Below are 19,391 nucleotides of genomic sequence, written 5' to 3' on the forward strand. Positions count from 1 at the left end.
ACAGAGTTAAGCAGCATACACTTTTTCTTTACCCCTTCTCTGCCAGAAACAAATACATCTTAGTGGTTCTGGTAGAACATTGATTTCTGTCTACCTCCCTTAATAATTAATGCATGTCACATCCTCAGCATCTGCAAAACAATTGCAGGGTGCAGGCACAATGAACTGCAGGCTAATCCATCATAATTATGAGCAACACTCCTGCAGACAATAAAAGCATGGGCAGCTAAGAGCAGTGAGAGGGGCCTGGATTTAGTTATAAATGCTCACGTAAAGTGGTTTACATTTTAAGCTGCTTTGCAGAAGAGAGAACCTTATAATGATATGTGGATTCATACTTGGCAGTTGATGGAAGAGTTCTCATATATATTGCAAAACCTGTTTGAATTATTTGGTTTTAAGTAATGATAATACTAAACTTAATGATTAGGACACTTTTCAACACAAGGTTTCAAAGTTTCTACAGAATTACAGTATTAAATGCCAGTAGAAAGGAAAAAATGAAAAAAAATATAACAGAGGTATGGCTGCATTCTGTTAGTCTTTTTTACTCTTTTTTTTTTTTTTTTTTAAAAAGTAATCTGAACCAGAATCAGAATCAGAATCACCTTTATTGGCCAAGTATTTTCAAGAATACAAGGAACTTGACTCCGGTTTAAACTGCACTCTCTCAGTACAAACGTGGATAGAATTACAAGAGTAGAAAAATAGAGTTTAAGTAGTAGAAAAAGAATAATAATTATTACAATATTAAATAAAGAACTCTGCCTTAAGTGTATGAAGTGTATAAGCTTCCTAGACCCAGTACAGCTACTCTTAATAGTACAGGAGCTGAAAAAGTTTGGATAGACAAGCAGGCTTATCTCACATATTTTGTATTTTGTGGTCTACAATGTGGTGTCTTTCCTTATTTATTGACATTTCTGCTTAACCTCATTTCAAACATTAAAAAACCATCCTCACGGCCAGCAAGACCCTACTGCCATGTGAATCCACATCTCTCCATGCACTGCACCAATTTATCAGCTCTTCAAACCTTTGTGTTCTTGTGACTAATAATATTTAACACTAGCAAGTGTTCAGGGTGTTCCATTTGTTGTTTTAAGCTGGTCAACGTCCAGCTTGAAGCATTCATTTTTAAATGTCTTACACAGGACAGTGATTAGTGCAAAGAGGTGGAAGATAATGTTTGTAAAAGAAGTTTAAGATAGTTGGTACACATATTTTTTAAGGATTTCCAGGGAGCTGGCAAGTATATATTCTTTTCTGATTTGTACTCTTGGAAATCTTAGTCACTTAAAAAACTGAATGTATAAGCAGTTTATAATGTGCCCTGAGCTTTGAGGGGCACAAATGTTCTTGCTATGGTCAAATTCAGAAAAAGAAAATGCTTGACAAACTTAATTGGAAAACATAATTGGAAACAGCCCTAGCTTCCCTCAAAAGCCCCCTGCTAATGTAAACTTTAAATATCTTCACCATAGGCAGTGACTGAAGTTTGAGGAAGGAAAAAATGGCTAAATATTTGTGGTAGTTTGGCATGTTCCATTTGGCGTGATCTTGCTTCACCATCGGGACTGATTATCACATCTGGAACTCATTACAACCACTCGTGACTCTGGATGAAGAGCTGTCTTTCTTTAAAATGTGTTTTATCATGTGCCTGATACCTTTTTGGAGTCCATTTAAAACTCAAAAAGCACAACTTTTTGTCTGAGAAGCTGTGAAAAACATGTTAAATGTTGATGTATTTTTGAACATAGATGGGTAACGAGAGTCAGAAAATATCTTTCTGATAAATAGAGGTAATAGTAATTGCATACTCTTAACAACATTCAGTATGTGGTCACATGAGTTATAAAAAAAGGAAAGTCACTTTTTGCTCTTGTGACCCCGTCTACTGTCTGTAACAAGGCAATCACACAAGACACTGTCAGAGTAAAACTCTGCCCAGGCGGCCGAGCTGGTAGACATAATCATCTGCTCCTCTGCCAATCACCCCCTCTAGGACATTAGCAGCCCTCCAGACCCCCAAAGTAAGAGTGCTAAATCTCCCACTAACGAGCCAAGCTGTTACAAGAGTGTCTGGAAGCACCCACCGTTGTCACAACAGAGCAGCCAGCTGCCTGTTAGCAGGTGGAAGAGAGAAGCAGCACACCACTAACAAAGACAGCTCTCAGGTCACTGACTCGGGATAGGGCCTCAGAGGTGTCTTTTAGTTTCAGCGCTGAGAAGAGAGCAGGAGCCACTCATCCAAAATACAGATTAACTTGTTTTTAACTTGATGAAATTAATTATTTTTTTTTTTTTTTTTGCATTTTCCAATAGGCTGAGGATCGGTTTCATGTACTAGAAGAACATATAGGTTTCTCAAACTTAGGAGTATCCAAGACTGTCCCACTGAAAACAAAGACAAAATTGCAGTAACTCTTCAGAAATAGAAATGTTTGAACAGAGTCGGATAAACACTTTAATTTGATTGATTGAACTGACTTCTTTTAATTTTGTATTCAGACAGACTTGTCTCAAAACTGGACCAACGTCCAACTGAAATTAAAGTAAAAATGTGAACTGCCATAAACAATTTGATCTACGTGCTAAGACAAACATGCAGAGAGTTTTGGAGCCTGAAATCAAGAGTCACATGAAACACTCAGACAACAAGTTGCAGAATTACTCTGCCTTGTAATCGCCGTCAGACATGGACGGATGCAACGTGCCTTAACGATATACCACTGTCAGCTTTGTAATCAGAAGTGACACCAAGTCTCTTTATGATAATGTCAGGCTTATTGGAATTGAAATGTGTTATTTTGATAAATGAGTACACGAGTACATGTGGGAACAGTGAAACATAAACTGCTCTATTTGATTAATGGCAAACAGAAAACATCTGGACAGATCTGTTCATTTTATCATGCTATGTTTGCGTTAGCAAGCTTATTCCCAAACCTTAACTGAATTATTACTTCCTCTGGATACATAAATAAAGTTTAGGTTTTGACTATAAATACTCCAAAAGTGAGTTGAGTCCCATGATTACTTTCTTGGGGTAGAAAAAAACTACACAGAGCAGTTGATGTGCAGTCAGCTCATTTAACTCAGTGTAGTTTGAGGAAAATGGAGTGAACTGATTTTCCCTCCTTTTTCTGACCCTTCCAAACACAGAGCATCTAATCCTTGAAAACACAACAATGAGATAAGCAGGTGAATACCACTTCCCGGCCCCATGTGACTGCTCCTTTGTTTTGTCTGGCTCTTAGAGCAGTCTGTAAATCAGTAACGCAGTCAAAGAGTTGAACACTGGGTCTCAGCTGCTCTGCGTGCAGCTCCATTCCTACGGGACACTCCAGGGTTTACAAAGGACCGCGCGGAGCCAAGCAGCTTGTCACAGTTGGATACACCCACACTGACAACAAAAAAATCTTTGCAAACCCAGAACAAAGCCAGAGATCCCAGCTGAGTGTGCATGTACAAACGGACAAACATACAAACACACACTATTTACATTATGGTGTAAGTCCAACTTAGACTATGCAAGCATGAGGACATGTAAAATATTGCTTTAATTCTTTTGATATATATCTCAGCACTAAAAGTAGAGCACTAAACTAAACCAGAAGAACGGCACAGCAGTGGTTTTAGTGTGGACGCCTGCCAGAGGTTATAATGCTTTGATCTATTTTGGTTTTCTGTCTCGTGCTTAATGTCCACCAGGGAAATGAGCCCTCTGTTTCAGTTTATGTGACTCAACTCTCTTGGCTTGAGCTGGATTCCTTACAAATCTTCCCTCTAGAAAGCATTTTCTTTGTCTCTTCTGTGCTGTTGTTTTGTTTCCCTCCCTCTCCCACAGCCTAAACTCCAGTCCTCTGGCCTGTAATTACACTCCAGGTTCCCCTGTACTTCAATCTGCTCTTTTCTACCCTTCTGTTCACTCTATCATCTAGCTTGTGACGTGATGGTGCTGGCTGCTAAATGGCTGGTGTAAATTCTAGACAGCCATTGCCCATAGTTGTTGCCTGTGTAGCTATGTACTCGCAGGGATTTATAGATGGTCAGTTGCTTTAAGTGCTTTGAAGCCTGGAGCAAAGCTGTATTCTTGGACACAGTGTGATCAGTGTTGTAAAACAATGGACACAGTTTGCACAAGAGTCACTTAAGTGTGGCAATCAATGCACACATCAGCAGATTCTTACTGAAACTTAACAGTTTATGTCTTGTGTTAAAAACAGATCTCTCTATTTATTGTGAACAATTTATTTCCTGAAGTCCATTAGATAACTCAAATATCACAGTCCAATTCCAAATTGGCCTTCAGATTTGTCTCAGGCCTTTTTTCTTCTTAACAATAACAGTTAACAAACTTTTATGCACAAGACTCTCACTGTGGTTTTGTTATTCTGAAAAAGAATCACTGAAATATGAGAGCTGCCATAGTAGATGGGGTCTATTTTGCGTGACTTGGCAGCAGTATGTGACATTCACCACTAACGACAGCTGCTGGGAAACCTCAGGTCTCTGCTCTTTCAGGTTGATACACAGGCAGCAAGAGGAAAAAGCTCTGCTGCTGAGGGGAGAGAAAAAAGGGAGCACTGTAAATCAAACACACACCACCCCACTCTTTTGTTGGACACTCCAAAGAATAAGCCCTAATCTCAAGAATACATTTCCTATTCTTTGCTTAAATGGGCTCATTGCCTTTTCCTGTTTGAAAGATAAGAACACAGTGCATGCAGCCAGGTCAGTTCATCTACTATAAATAATGGTTAAACCAGAATTCTTTATGACCTGAGTCACGATTCTGGTACTAATATTTTTGGCTTTACTTTTTTTTAAGTCTTGGCGTGAGCCAGGGGCCTTTTTTCTGGGACATATCCAATTAGTAAAGCGCTCAGGCAGGTAGATTGCATAAAATTCTCATATGTGCATTTAGATGAGTTTAGCAGACCTCTCACTCCTCATTTAAATAAAAAATAAAGACAAATCATGTTATGTAAAAATGAAATAGACCACTAGCTGAGTCCTTGTTTATGAAACTAATTTTGATAATGGATTTTTAGCGCCACACAGTAGAAATACAGTGATGATTGTGTATGCTAACAGTTTTAAGTTTGACAGATCAGGCTGCAAGCAACAGGGCTGTAAGTGAAACCTCATCCTTAGCAACCCCTAGCAGCGCAATCAGGTCAGATGACTTGCATTCTACACTGTTTTAAACCCCCCCCTCCCCCTGTAAATATAGAGCCACTGCTCTGCAAACCTCATGACCCTGGACAACATTTTTCACAACTGGGCATTCCAGCAGGCTATGTAAACAACAGAGATGTAGGCTTGGCAACAGACAAGTGTCTTCCGAAGATTGTTATGAAGTCTTAGATTTAAACTCTGTTATTGCCTCTAGAGCAGCACTTCAACTGTACATGCTACACCTGTGTCCCAACAGTTTTTGCTCCAGCTGATCAGTAGACAGCCTGAATCAGCTCAGTTAGCAATGACAAGAGGAATACTTAGACACAGATTTCCCCTGGTTGTATTTGAGTAAACTCCACTGAAATGAGAGTAGGGAGAGTGGAAAAAGAACAACCTCCCAAATATACCCTGTTTTGACTTATGTAGTGACATTAGCATTATGTTGTGACATACGATCACTGTCACAGTCGCACTTTGGTTTGGCACACTTCGAAGAGGTGTGCTTTGGCATAGTACACTTCATGCATTAGGACACAAATGTGTACACAGCGAGAACCATAATGTATTCAGCTGCGACCGCTCACTCAACAGTAATATTAAACAATGGCGGAGGTATAGGGATGTTCGATACCACTCATTTTCAGACCGATACCAGTACGAGTCCTCTCTCTTGAGTACTCACCAATACCGAGTACCGACACTACTGGTACTTTAATACTTAAAAATTAAATCAGCATTGACTGATCGTTTTGATCTAAGACGGCGCGGGCCCTCTGACATTAAGTCCAAAATGAAAAACAAACAAATCTCACACAGTTAATGTTTTTTTTTTCCTTTTTAAATAAAAATGAATAAAAATTAAAAAATAATGTCAAAAGTGCACAATAAAACTAATAACTTTCAGAGTTTAAGTATTTCTCTTTAAAAGTTAACTAAGGTGCAAAGTAAAACGGTTTAACTGTTAACTTTCCTTGGTTCATTCATGTTGTCTGAACAGGACCTGACCCATATTTGCCGTGGTTTTAAACCACAGCAAGTAGCAGCAACAACTGTCGAGAAGGACTTGCTTGACGAAAGATTTTCTTGCCTTGAGTATCTGCTGGTATCGGCAGCCTTCACAAGTACCGATACCTTGAAAAAAGGCTGGTATTCGACCGGATACCTGGTATCGATACTCGCCCATCCCTACGGAGGTGTGACCAAAACAACTTAACATGTGCTGTATCAGTGTTTTCTGTGTCCGTTGTGCTGACTAATACAACCGCGCTACTTGTAAATTGACACTTCATGATGCAGGCAGGCCATGTGCGTGCTTTAGGTCCAGCTCTTATTGGAGTAGTGTGACTGCAGGCTATACTGGCCAGCGGGGGAACAGCGCTGCAGGGGGGCCAATTGTGCTAAAGTACCGCACGGTTCGGTGTGGCTAGTGTGACTGTGCCCTCATACTCAAGCACTATGTGATAGATGTTTATCTATGTGCTGCATCTTACTGAGCCTCTTGTCACATGCTATGCTCATAGAGTGTTCACAGCGCATCTTGCATGGTTGTGTGAGCCCCTTTCTCTCCATCACTGAACATTTGACACTTTTCTCCCTCCTTAGAAACAAATGGCCTTTCTGTCTGCGGTCACTTTTATAATCCTCCAAATTTACATGCTAGCCACATCACTGTAAACACTTTTTGGGGTGCTTTTAGATCTTCCTCCTTTTTACCACATGAGTAACCTGAGAAACATGTGGGTCCTCTGATAACGCTTCAGCTGTTAGAAAGAGGAAATCCACAGATCAAACATGAAAGAGAGATCCTTGTCAAAAAACTGCACACACTTTTATAGCTACTTTCCTCATTGTCTTTATTCATTCAGATAAACACACACTGCCCCTTTTCCAAGAAGAATTTCCCAACTTTTAGAAAACTGCTTGTTTACGCCAGTGCTAATGTGAGGTTAATACCACTCTTGTGCTGGCACTGTGAATATAATTCAGTTCCTAGAAGTCGCTGCTCTCAGCTAAGAAATAACTCAGCAGACAAACCTTTGTAAAACCTCAACTTTAGATTTTTTCACTTATGTTTTTAACTGATAAAACTGGTCAGACGTGTTTTATTAGTCAGTAAGCTTTAGAAGAGCTGATAAGCAGTTTTGTTACTAGTCTGGCTGCTTAGTTGGTTCCACATGTCTCCAGTCTTTCTGCTGGGCTAAGCTGGCTGGCTTGATTTCTATTCAGAAATAAAAGTGGATTTACTCTTTCAACGTAAAGTGCTGGAATTTTGTACTGTTTTAGATCATGTTCTCTTTCTCAGAGTTATCCTTGAAAAGAGTGTTAGATCCATCTATGTCATATAAATCCATCTGTGCCACATTTTGGTTTTGCTTCTGTATCAGATTAAAATGTGGCCATCTTTTGTGGTGTTTTCTGACTGAATGCAGATACATTTGAAGGTTCTTAATACAGGATGAGTTTCTTAGTTCATGGTGTAACTTGTGATAATTCTATACATCAAAGGAAGGGAATCTGACTTTACAGCTTCAGGTCTAGTTTTCATGTCAGGTAGACAGGCCTGCTTCCTGTTGATACTCACTGTGGTCTTAATAATCTGACGTAATGATGGTTGCATCACATGACAGCCTGGAGCCAGAGTAGTCTGTTTTTCTTCTTTTTTTTCAGTTTCTTTCCTTTGATGGTTGACCTAAAAAGAGCTCTGCAGGTTGAATCTGCTTTCTGAGAAACTGAGTGCTGTTGAAATAATAACTCACTCATACCTGATGAATTTATGATCGTATCATTTGCTTTAATAATGCAAATACAATGTCTGATATGTCTGCGTTTTTTAACAATCCTTGTCTCATTTTCACATCATTTCTAATCTTCAGTGATTTTCACTGGTGGATGTGTGGAAAAACATGTAAATGTTATTCACTGCACTGCTTTTGTTTCTTTGAATCTAAAGATAAGACTAAAAGAAGGCAGGGGACAAACATTTCTGTTTGTAATCTTCCCTAGAGAGCCTCCTCCCCCCTGCAGAAGCAGAGGGGCTCTGTACAATTTACATTGTTCTTTATGTGTAATCCAAGACAGATGTGCCTGACTTCTGTAGGGTCCCACTGCAGACCTTGTGGTATGAAGGCATGAGGGCTGCCCTGTTTTCTTCTTTTGTTGTTTTATCATGTCAAAGACTAGTATTTTATCTTTCTTTGTCCATTTTCTTTTGTCACCATTTATGGTTACATTTATTGTTCTCCCATTAAAAAATACATCAGTGCAACTCTCTTAGTTACAGACTCTCCATTAACAGTGGTTTCAGAATGATTGTATGTGGAATGATTTGTGCATTTGCTGAGTGTGCAGCAGGCCAGGGAAGTATGAAGCGTCATTTTGACTTCAGTATTTGATATTGGCAAGGAGGGCCAATGTTTGGGATAGTTAGGGTGATTTTGAAGACCAGGGACCAACAGGGACATAAGAAATAACCACTGATAAACCATGAGCTGATGAATTAGGGGAAGCTTATGGATGAATATGATGAAACAACTAGAAACAGCAAGATACTCTATTATTTAATAGGAAAAAGAAAGTCAGACAGAATACAGGTAAAGCATCTTGAGTCTCCATCAAGGATGTTCAGATCCTGGTCTTAGCAACTGGGTCAAAGTTTACCTGGACCTTCTTTAATCAATACGACCACTTTCACCGAAAGATTTAAATTTCTTTAAGTTAAATTTTGTGGTATGGCTGTGTTTTGGGAGCTCCCAGACCTTTCTCGTACATAAGAAGCTAAGGCAGGGAAAGGAGCAGCAAAGAGTTCCAGGGGTACAAACAGTGGGCATTATTGACAATACTTATGACAGTTAAAATCAGGAAAAGCATAAAATATGGAGCTCTGGTGGAGGTGGGTTTATACACAGTCCTTGCAGTGGAAGCAGCAAGAGTAGACAGGCTAAAGCAATTTAAATAGAAAACCCCACTTTATTATTGGCATAGATGTAATCATCTGAGCTGACAGCTGATAGTGTAGGATGTTCAGAACAGCAGATGTTTTGTGCCTCTTTATCTGTGTTAGCTTTAACAGAGCCTAATATGCAGCAGAACACAAGTGTGCAAGTAACATGATGTAGTTGAGTGTTTTGGGCTTTTCTGACTGAATAATGAAAGAATAAATGATACATCACTGTGGGACTCCAGCCATGGGTCAAACTACTCTGCAGAAACGCACATGTGCACACCCAACCACATTACACCCACAACAACTGTCTTAGGGCAGCCTATGATAGCTCTCCACAGACACATGTTTCAAAAGGTGGGAACATGTGCCAAAAACAAGGGAGTCTGTGACATTAGCATTCATAATTCACTGAAAATATATGAAACTAGTTACAGAGAAAAAAGTGTGACCACTTGCAATATGTCTAATACAGTCACTTCATGAGGTAGTAGCTGCAGAGCTGCATTCAATGCTAATGATTTGATATAGTAACTAAAACTAAACAAGGCTGCTCTATTAAAGTATCATATTCTTGGTTATAAAGGGAGTATTAAATATCCTTAAGAAAAAACTTGCCAAAAACATAACAAAGAAGGTTGTTGCCTTTATCGTATGGACAACCAGTCTATCTCCGTGGGAGAGAAAGCAGATTCTTGCCATTTTTTGGATCCACAGGACATCCTGACATTTCGACACTACATAGAGAACACTGCCTCAATCGAGTTGTATTGTTCTGCGTTTCTTTTTCTTTTTTGGTTGGTTGGGATAAATATGGGCTTTTGGAAAATTTTACAGAATAGTTTGTTTCATAAAGAAGATAAGACCATGTCTTTGGTGCTGTAAGATCTATGGTTGTAGATTTCTGAGCAAGACCTGATGAGTTTGGGAGATAAAAATATAAAAATAGATGGGTTGAAAAGTTTTAAGGAGACAGCTCAGAAGGTTTTGGAGATAACAGTGATAGAGATAACTAAACTGTTTTGGTTATAGGGGATTGGCCCCACCTCTGTGCTTTACTAAAACAACTTGCTTGGCAGGTATTCTGGGAAAACTGGAAACACAAGATCGCATTCAAGCATGTACTTCTAGCAAACTTCTTTTTCCACTGAAATCCATATGAGAAATCTTAAATGATTAAATCCACTTAAAGAAATATTACATGATAATAAACTTTTAGGTACTTGTTTTTGACTGAGCATAAAATTGAGTAATTTTTATTAAAACTTAAGCCACAAAAACAAGAAAGAGCATTGCGGATCAAATGTATTGGGTAACAGCCCTCCCATTTTATGGATGTAGTGCCTGATCTCTGAGCCAATTATCCCTGTGTTGGACTGTTTCTTAGAAGAGGTCAATCCTGATCGTAGTTAACAGTTGAACATTAGCCCAGATCTGACTTCACAAACCTGTTAGTCCTGAATTTTCCTAATCAGCAACAGAAGAAAACCTGCCTGGGTTAAAAGCACCCTGTGCAAAGCTAACACAGAGTGTCTAAACCCTTTTCTGTGCCTTCAAGCTGCATCACATGGACACTCTAATTAAGTGATGGGCTTCTGAGCGTATAAACCAGCTAACAAGCTCTCTTTAACTCTTTACAATGCAGAATATTTCCTGTCCTTCTCCTCTCAACCCTTTGTCTGTACAACAGTCGATATATCTAACTAATTTGATGAACTGTGCGCAAAGCAAAGTTAATTTCTTTCAGAGTGCATTGTAGCCATGGTGACCATCTCATGCGCGCTACAAAGCCCATCTGGTCTAAACATTAGCTCTGCACGGCTGACTGCAGAGGAGACTGCTCTGCAGTGGTTTGCACATGTGCTTTACACATTGATCCAACCAGGAAATCGATAGTGCCACATATTCAGAAAACACATTTGGACTTGTGCACTCTAACATCCTTTTAAGCTATGTTTTAGAGGTGTGTAGTTTAAGGGCTGAGATATTGTGCTTCTACATCACATATTTTTCACTTAAGAGTTTAAATCAACTTTTATCTCAGATCACTTCCTTCTGTACCGTACAACTTGACAACATGATTAGCTTACAGGTATAATTATCTTCCAAACATTTACCCTCCTATTGAACAATCCAAATTCAAACCAACCTCCAATCAAACCTTAACTGAAGGTAGCAGTAAACAGAACATGGGCACATATAGATAATGCAGTGACATTAAAACATGGAAGCAGTGGAATCCTATAAAAACTACCACTGAGGATTTTCAGCCCACAGAGATAATGGTGTATCTTCAGCAAAACAGAATAGAATAGAATAGAATAGAATAAAATAGAATAGAATAAAATAGAATAGAATTGAATGTCTTTATAGATGTCAAATATAAGGCCAAAGTATAATGAAGTAGAGTCAAGAAAATCTTTGAATGAAAAAAATTTCATCATTGCTCTTTTCCCATCTGAAAAGTGAATGCAATGTTTCCTTTCCCATTGGTTTCCAGGCAGCTTGGCCTAAGCCACTGTTGCTAAGCTGCCTCTCTCCCTCCTCTGAGTGGGAGGCACGTGAATCTCATTGAATGGAAATCACAAATCCTTCTGAGTGAGGGATATTTTCAGTGATTCATGGCTTTAGTTTGAAGATTTATAAACCCTTCATAATGTCTCTTGCAACCCATTTTGCATTTTGTTCAATATTAGATGGAAGGTTAGTTTTTCAGTGTTGTCTGTGGTCTATTTTGAGGTCCACTAAAACCTAAACATGTAATTCAAACATGATAGAGCTTCTGGATTTTACAGTGATTGTTGATGAATTGTTGTGCTAATGCACACAGATTGAACTGTAGCTGAGACTGTTGTACTGGTGCAAGAGATGGTACAGCAACTTCCCTTGAATGCTGCATAATATTCATCATATTTACACCTCAAGCTTTAACTTAATTCACTTTTTGTAAACACTACATTTCTATACCGTACATTTATGTACATTGACTTAAACCGGGTCCAATTTGTCTGTAAGCAGTGTGCCATGGAAACACACCAGCTGCTGCACTCGTACATTCCACTCAGGAAACACAATATTGAGCCTGAGCCACTCGGAGCCCTCAGAAGAAGGTGGTGATGTCATTCAGAGCCTTTGGTAGGGTTACGCTTCTGAATGACATTCAGGACCAGTTGTCTGTCTTTGTGCTCTGTGTATAGACAACGGGGGGCCTAACCTTTTCAGTGACAGCTCCAAGCAGCCAAACGGTCCAAATCTGACAGCCATTTTAGAGGAGAGCTATCTCAAGCTGTTGTTTGGACCACTATGCAGCTCACTGAGATAGTGCTATCATGAGCTTTGGATATACCTTTTCAGATAACTGTCCAAACCAGCCAATTTTGACATGAAATGCATTTTGACAAGCAGTAGACAGTCCCTTTTTGTCCTGAAAGCAGTTTTACTTCCAATGGACCTCTTAGAGTGAGACCTGTGACAAAGCCTACTTATTGTCAAAGACTTGGATTCAACCAGAACTGAGTGACGATACACTTTATGACAGGAGACTTAGACTAGAGGCAAGAGCCTTGCATGGGGTTAAGACACTTTCTGAGATTTGTGATGCATATTGACATCCTGTTCCAGATTACTTTCTCCTCAAATAAGCACCAACACTTGAAAATAGACAATGTGGCTGGTTCTGGAGAAAAACCACTGGTTTTCTAGTTGACAAAATTTGATCATGTACAGCGATCCTCTAAAAGTAAATTTATTTTTTATCATCAAAGCCCTGTCCCTTCTGTTAAAAGTAGAATTTCCTGGTAAATAGATCATTTATATACAGATAAAAAAGCATCATGGACTAAAATTTGATTTCACCAGAGCCTGTTCACATGGGCTGAGTATCGCTGCATGAAAAATATGAAAAAAGGACTCTTCTTTGAATGGCCTAAAACTGTGTCTGACTAGATTTTTGGGAAATGAGTGTGCTGACTAATAGCTTAATCCTCTGCCATGGCACTGTTAAGGCCGTCACCTATGCAGGAACTATGTGCTAACCCAGTTACATCAGCATAAGAAAAAGCCTACTCTCAGTCTTGCCACGTTCACAAGCACAGACACTGCCGCCAACCTTACCCCTTCATTTCTCTTCAGCAGCATTCAGCAAGATTGTCCAAGCGTAGGAGAAGCCGCCCGGCGAGAGGCGGGAAGAGATGCTACTCGCTTTGGGGCAGTTATGTAACATCTCACTTGCTTCTCTCTTTGCGGAATGCCAGGATAGTGTTTGTAAACAGAGCGGCCATGTGCCTGTGCTCACGTGGAGGAAGCTTTTGAGTCGCTGCCCTCGCTGTCTCACCCCTGAGGTAAACCCTGACATCGATACACGCTCACAGGGCCAGCGACACTCCCTGCAGCCCCGTGCCACTCAAACAGGGCCTTATCACTGTCACTGCATAATTACGCCTTACTCGGCTAACGCACGGCAGCGTGGTCAAACAAGGCCACCAAACTTAATTTGTGAGTTAAACTTTATCTGATGCAGCAATCAAACTAGAGATATTTCTATCTCATACTGATAATAATATTACCAGTACATATTTCCAGTAGTGACCAATAAAACACTTCCAGATCATAATTACACAAAAATATTACAGCATAGGAACTTCATGGGAAGAGAAACCCAGATTCTTCCTGAGGGTTGGGATCTGATTCAGTAATTGCTGATTGAAGACGTGATTTTGAGATTTGGCTTGGCTTAATAATCCCAAATCTGTTCAACCACAGTGTTTTGCACATACATAGAGATGTGGTTCGTCAATAGACCATTAGGCAGGCCACAGAACTGGTCCTTACTCAATGCATGGATAAGGGTCAAGAAGGGCGACTCGTATACAACAAATGCAAAATTAAGTTGCATATCCTGGATGTAACATTCTATATCAAAACCCTGCAAGGGTCTCTGTCATTAATCCACAAACACTCCATTCTTTGTGTATAATTGATAGCAAATGTGAGCAAATGAGCAACCACAATACAGCTTTTTGATTCCAATGCAGCGTATAGTAGTTTACTGCCTCTCTTCTGCTCTCCACAGAAAAACAACCCCCAATAGCAGACCAGAGGGAAATCAATACTGCAGAAATCAATACAGCTCTGAGTATCTCGCCATTTTGTCTCATGAAAGCAGTCAAGCTATGACCAGCCAGCAGGCAGGTAGTGCAATCTAAAATGTCTAACCTGCCACTGGGCCTGTTTCTCTGTGTCACCGGTGCAACAGCCCCTGGCTGGAAATATGATTCTTGGGCTGGACAGAGCAGGGTCAGAGGTCAGGGCTTGGGTGAGGGCTTGGGTATTGTAAGTGGACAGCATTGTTGTGGGACGCTATGGCAACTGGACATTCTTCCTAAAGGTGATATTGTCTTTGCCCTAAGAGTGAAATAAAGAGGACTTACGGCCATGACGAAGGAGCTATCCAGCCGCACAGCTTTAACTGTAGGTGTGGATAGAAGAGAGCAGCTATGTGCATGTGATTGATCTATCTGGCCCTTCCCCCACTCAGCCCTTCCCCTATAGGCCCATTTATGCTCTGGACCCTTTTGCAGCTGCTGGTGTAACAGCCATGCAGAGCCTCCAGAAAGTTTGCGTGTTTAATTGGAGATTTTGTAAAATGGAATTATTGTGCAAATAAGGATTAGGATGTGCTAATCCTGCAAACAGTGCCACAGAAACAGATGGAAACACCAAATGTAAAGGTGCATTGAGACAACCATTTGGAATAAAGTTTCATAAGAGTGCAATGAGCTGGGTTTAAGGAAATCTATCAAAACTGTGCAAACCAATGTGAGTAGACATTTTTTATGATAAATAGAACAAGATAAACACCATCTTATACAAAAGATACTGAGCAGCATAGTTAAAACATTTAGTATGAAGCTAAGTTAACAAACTACTTTAAAAAGAAATAATGTGACAAAGTCTGCTTTTGTACCTGTGAAGTAATTCAATGTGTTATAACAATGTAAAAAAGCAGATGTGTCAACAGGAATATGGGATGATCACATGCACAAGCACATGTCCACAGACGCGCACAAGCACATGTCCACAGACATGCACAAAATTGCAGATCACCTGATCTCACACAGTCACAACATCCCTTTTAAAAACTATGGAGAACCACCCCCCAGTGTTGACTCTGCACAGTCAGTGACCATGCTTGCCATATCAAAACATAACCATGCCATTGCGTCAGAGGGGTACACCACCATTGTTGGTATAAAAGTTAGCTGACAGCTCACTAGGACTTAAAAAGCCCTTCCACTAAATGAAGCGTCATTATATTTTTAGCAAGAGAGGGATTCCCGTCGTGTTATGGCCTCTGCAAACCTAAACACAAAAACTGCTGAGGTAGCTTCCTTTCCACTCATGTTACTATTACCATTGCAAGAACATCACTTGTAGCCTAAATTTCTGCAAACTTAAAATTTAAACACAGCCTGAAGCCAGTCTGAAGTCCTGTTTTTCTTCTGCAGGCCGCCTCCACCATTGGGTAACGATACCAGGTTAAAGGCCCTGTCCTAACTTTTTACCTAAGGCCATGCTGTAGTGACATTACGACTGTAATCAGTGAATACACAACCCCAATACACAAACCTCAAGGAGATCAGTTAAATTCTAATGGTCCTTTCAAATGTAAATCATAGATTATCATTCAGTTGAATATGAAGGAAAAACTAACAAACAATTAGCTGATCACTAATTGAGATTAGATCTCAACAATAACAAACTGGAAATGTACATTTACATTTAAAATAGCCTGTACTTAAATCTATCAACAAAACATACAAAACGTTATAATTGATCACTACACTTGCTATTGCTGAAACTTAATCTCTATTTGTGCTAATCTTAAGTCATAACACTGTTAGTTAACTTTTACCTGTATTATAGCCAACTATGTGATGATTTAATGCATCCCTATACTACTTAACTTAACTTACCACTCATAGAATTTAGAACTTAACTTCCAATGAAGTATTTTATAAAGGATTGGCAATAAAACTCACAAATGAGGTAAATTCATCTTACACAAGTGCAGTTCACCAAGAGACACACAAAGAAGACCACAGATACACTCGTGTTAGCACTGTCAATAAGGTATTTGTCAATAGCTCTGAAGCCGAAAGACCCCAGCAATCACAATGTGGCTAAAGGGAGATTCTTTGAGATATCAAATGCTGGTTATTTTTCTCTGGTAATATGTCCATGTTTAGCTTCCTGTTTAAAAGATAAAAACAACAACAACAACAAATAAATGTCTGGTGGGAAAGAGGTAAAACCTGCTCCAAAATTACCAGCCTTGTTGCCCCAGTTAATGGTGCAGTAGGATAGAGTTTCATTTCCTTCAGAGCTTTCTGACCTTGTCTGCCTCCACTACACTACTACAATTCTCCTCTCCCCTGCCTCTCCTTGGGGTTTGCCTTTGTGTCTGCCTGTCATTCAGTGGTGAAAGCATTGAAAGCTGATTAACAGAGATACACAAAGCCAGAAACCATCCAGCTCTACTGCTGTGCAGAGTCTATGCACATCCAGGTTGGACTTTTACTCTCCGGCACATAGTCTCACCACTGTAGACTTAACACACACACACACACACACACACATACACACACACACACACAGCCGTGTATTTAAAACGAGAGGCTAAAGAGGTGGCACGATATTGTCAATTTATAACTGGGTTTAAATAAGCATAAATGTCAGAAAATATTTCCTCTTGTTCAAACAAATGCACTCACAGAATTAAAACACATGTGTAACACACCTTTTATGACACATGCCTAATAAAAAAGTAAGGTTTAAATATGAGTGGGAGACTGAGAGCTTCAAAGAGGCATTTAAAGAAAAACTCTTGAACAAGCAGGCAAAGTAGTCAATTTTTTTCAAAGGCAGCAGGAATGTTGAGTGAGCACAGAACAGATAAAGGTGTCTCTCAGTCTTTGCTGGCAAAAAAAGAAAGAAAATCGTCAGCCATATTGGAGTAGCTTTATCTAATATCCCCTCCTTATTATGTTGGCTCTTGCTTTTACGGTGGGGGACATTTGCCATTCCTCACCTGATACACTAAACACTGAATACTAAAAACAGCCCTGCTTAAAGAGAGGGAGAGGCTAAGCAGAGTATGAACACACTAAGCACATTCTCACCTCCTGTTTACGTCCCTCCACTTTGTAGAAATTCCAATAAACCGTCTGGATCTCCTCTTTAACAAATCCTAAAGGGCAGCCATCTTGCCTCCTTCTGTTCTTCTATGAAACAGACTATCCTCCACATCAATATTCATGGAAACCAGTCTGACGTCAGCTCTCATCATCAGGAGAAGCCCGGCTGTCGCTGTTTGGCGGCCTGAGAAGCACACTCATATGTGGCTCTGGTAGTGAGGCAACACAGGCACAGAGTAGACAAGACGTTGCTGCAGGTCAGGAGGAAGAGCCTCGCTTTGCTGGCAAACTGAAGTAATCACAAAATCACTTTCCTGCTGGGTCCTTCCCACACAAAGAGACAGGTTTTCTTTCCCTCCTCTGCTCCCTCCTCTTTTTTTTCTTCTTCCCTCAGCCGCACACAATAGTGAACACTATGATGGCTGCCCCGAAGCACTGGAGTGGATTTTGTGAGCAGGACAGGACTCCTCCCCCAGTGCACTTTATGGTGAATATTGCACCGCTCTCAACTGTCTGACTGAGGCAGGGTAAAGATGCTTCCACCCCCTTCCTTTTTTCAGACAGGAAGCCAAGTGACTCAGGGTTTTTCCCTCCCTTCAGCATTCTCAACTTCCTCCTTTCATTTTCTTCTTCTGTCATTGGTTACAGAAGTTTCCCTTTGGTGTAATAGCAATCATTTTTGAGCGTATTACGGCAGCTCTGAGAGCTGGCTAGTTCGGAGTCAAACCAGTTAAGCAGTCATCTCATTTTTCAGCCTGCGTGTCTTATTTTGGCACGCCTTGTCTGACTGGCAGGCTCATTTTTAGAATGGAGTGTAAGACAACTCTGCAGCCTGCATACAGGCAGCATAACTTTGCTTCATGAGGCAGCCAAGACCCACCTCCTGTTGACACTGGCCACGTGGGCCTGAGAGAGATAGAGAGAGCTGTGTGTGAGAGAAAAAAGGTGGCAAAGGGGGGTTCAAAAGACAAATTTAGACACAGAAGGTTGTTGTAATAACACAAGAAAAGATATGTTCAACAACAAGTGTTAGAAAGGCAGATAGACTTTTTTTTTGCGCTGTGGATTTCTGTTTTAATGTCTTTATGCAAAGTTTTAAGGATTACTTTGATAAGCATGCAAAAATGTGTTTTGCATTCTTGACCCAAAATGAAATCTTAAAGCAGAAACCTTTTTTATTACATGTTGAATCTCCACGTTAAACAGTCAACAGTCCTCTCATTTAACTGTTTAACTCCTATTTTCTCTCCTAACAGGTGGGTCCTGTCTGAAAATAATCTGCCTTTAGCTGCAGTCTAGGCTTAAACAGCGACCCCACCTCTTTCCCAGCAGCCCCTGCCTTGCTGCAGTGACATTTGTTGACTCAATAGTTTCAGGCCGAGAGCAGAAAAGGAGATTTGTTTTTACACAGAATGGGGGAGGGGAAGTGGCAGAGGGAGGAGGGAGGAGCCACTCTAGCTGCAGCACAGATCCTGTAAAAGACAAAATAGAGCCTTGTACACCCAGTCTGGAGGTTTTTTTTCTTCAAATAACTCAACTGTAACTCAGGTGGGTAGTGAACTCGTAAAGTGTGAACTATTTAACAACTCAGTGCAGTTGTGGTTCAGTCAAACTGTCATTCTTGTTGCTGGAGGGGAGTGTTTACTGGTCAGCTTTTAGCAGCAGACTCATGAATAATGTCTGAAATGATCAGAGGCCTGTCCTATTTTCATCATGAAAGGAAGAGATATCACTTAAAAGTCACAATTAATTTCCTCATTCAGGCCCAGATCATCCAAAAGCAGGAGCTACAGATTAACACATTTCTGCACGGTGCTTTTTAATCTTCATGGACTTTTTCAAAAAATAGCTGCAGACAAAAAATACAAGTTTTTGACAAATACAAATTTAGAACACCACTTTTGTCAAACATTCTACTTGTATTTATAACGAAGAAGCTAAAGTTAGCACTGTAGCAAAGCCAGTGTGCTGATACCAGTGAGTGGTCTCAGCTTTATTTGCAGGTGATAAGATGCTGTATATTTTCAGGGTTTCCAGGGGACTGCTGACAGTGGTATGTTTGTGTT

The 19,391-nt window shown here is 40.2% G+C and overlaps 2 protein-coding genes across 2 annotated transcripts in view; one reads left to right on the top strand and one right to left on the bottom strand.

The window, feature by feature from the left end:
- tet2 (tet methylcytosine dioxygenase 2) overlaps positions 1–17,712 on the bottom strand; it is a 28,807-nt gene extending 11,095 nt beyond the window's left edge. Inside the window, exon 1 of the mRNA XM_074693738.1 lies at positions 17,311–17,712. The gene's annotated coding sequence lies outside the window, so the exon portion shown is untranslated. The remainder of the gene's footprint in view (positions 1–17,310) is intronic.
- Positions 17,713–18,855: 1,143 nt separating this feature from the next.
- The window catches only part of cxxc4 (CXXC finger 4), a 55,515-nt gene continuing 54,979 nt past the window's right edge, over positions 18,856–19,391 (top strand). Inside the window, exon 1 of the mRNA XM_074694952.1 lies at positions 18,856–18,873. The gene's annotated coding sequence lies outside the window, so the exon portion shown is untranslated. The remainder of the gene's footprint in view (positions 18,874–19,391) is intronic.

Source organism: Halichoeres trimaculatus, unplaced genomic scaffold, assembly GCF_033239565.1.
Source record: "Halichoeres trimaculatus isolate MK-OKI-2021-1 unplaced genomic scaffold, fHalTri1.1 fHalTri1_scaffold_2, whole genome shotgun sequence".
NCBI lineage: Eukaryota > Metazoa > Chordata > Actinopteri > Labriformes > Labridae > Halichoeres > Halichoeres trimaculatus.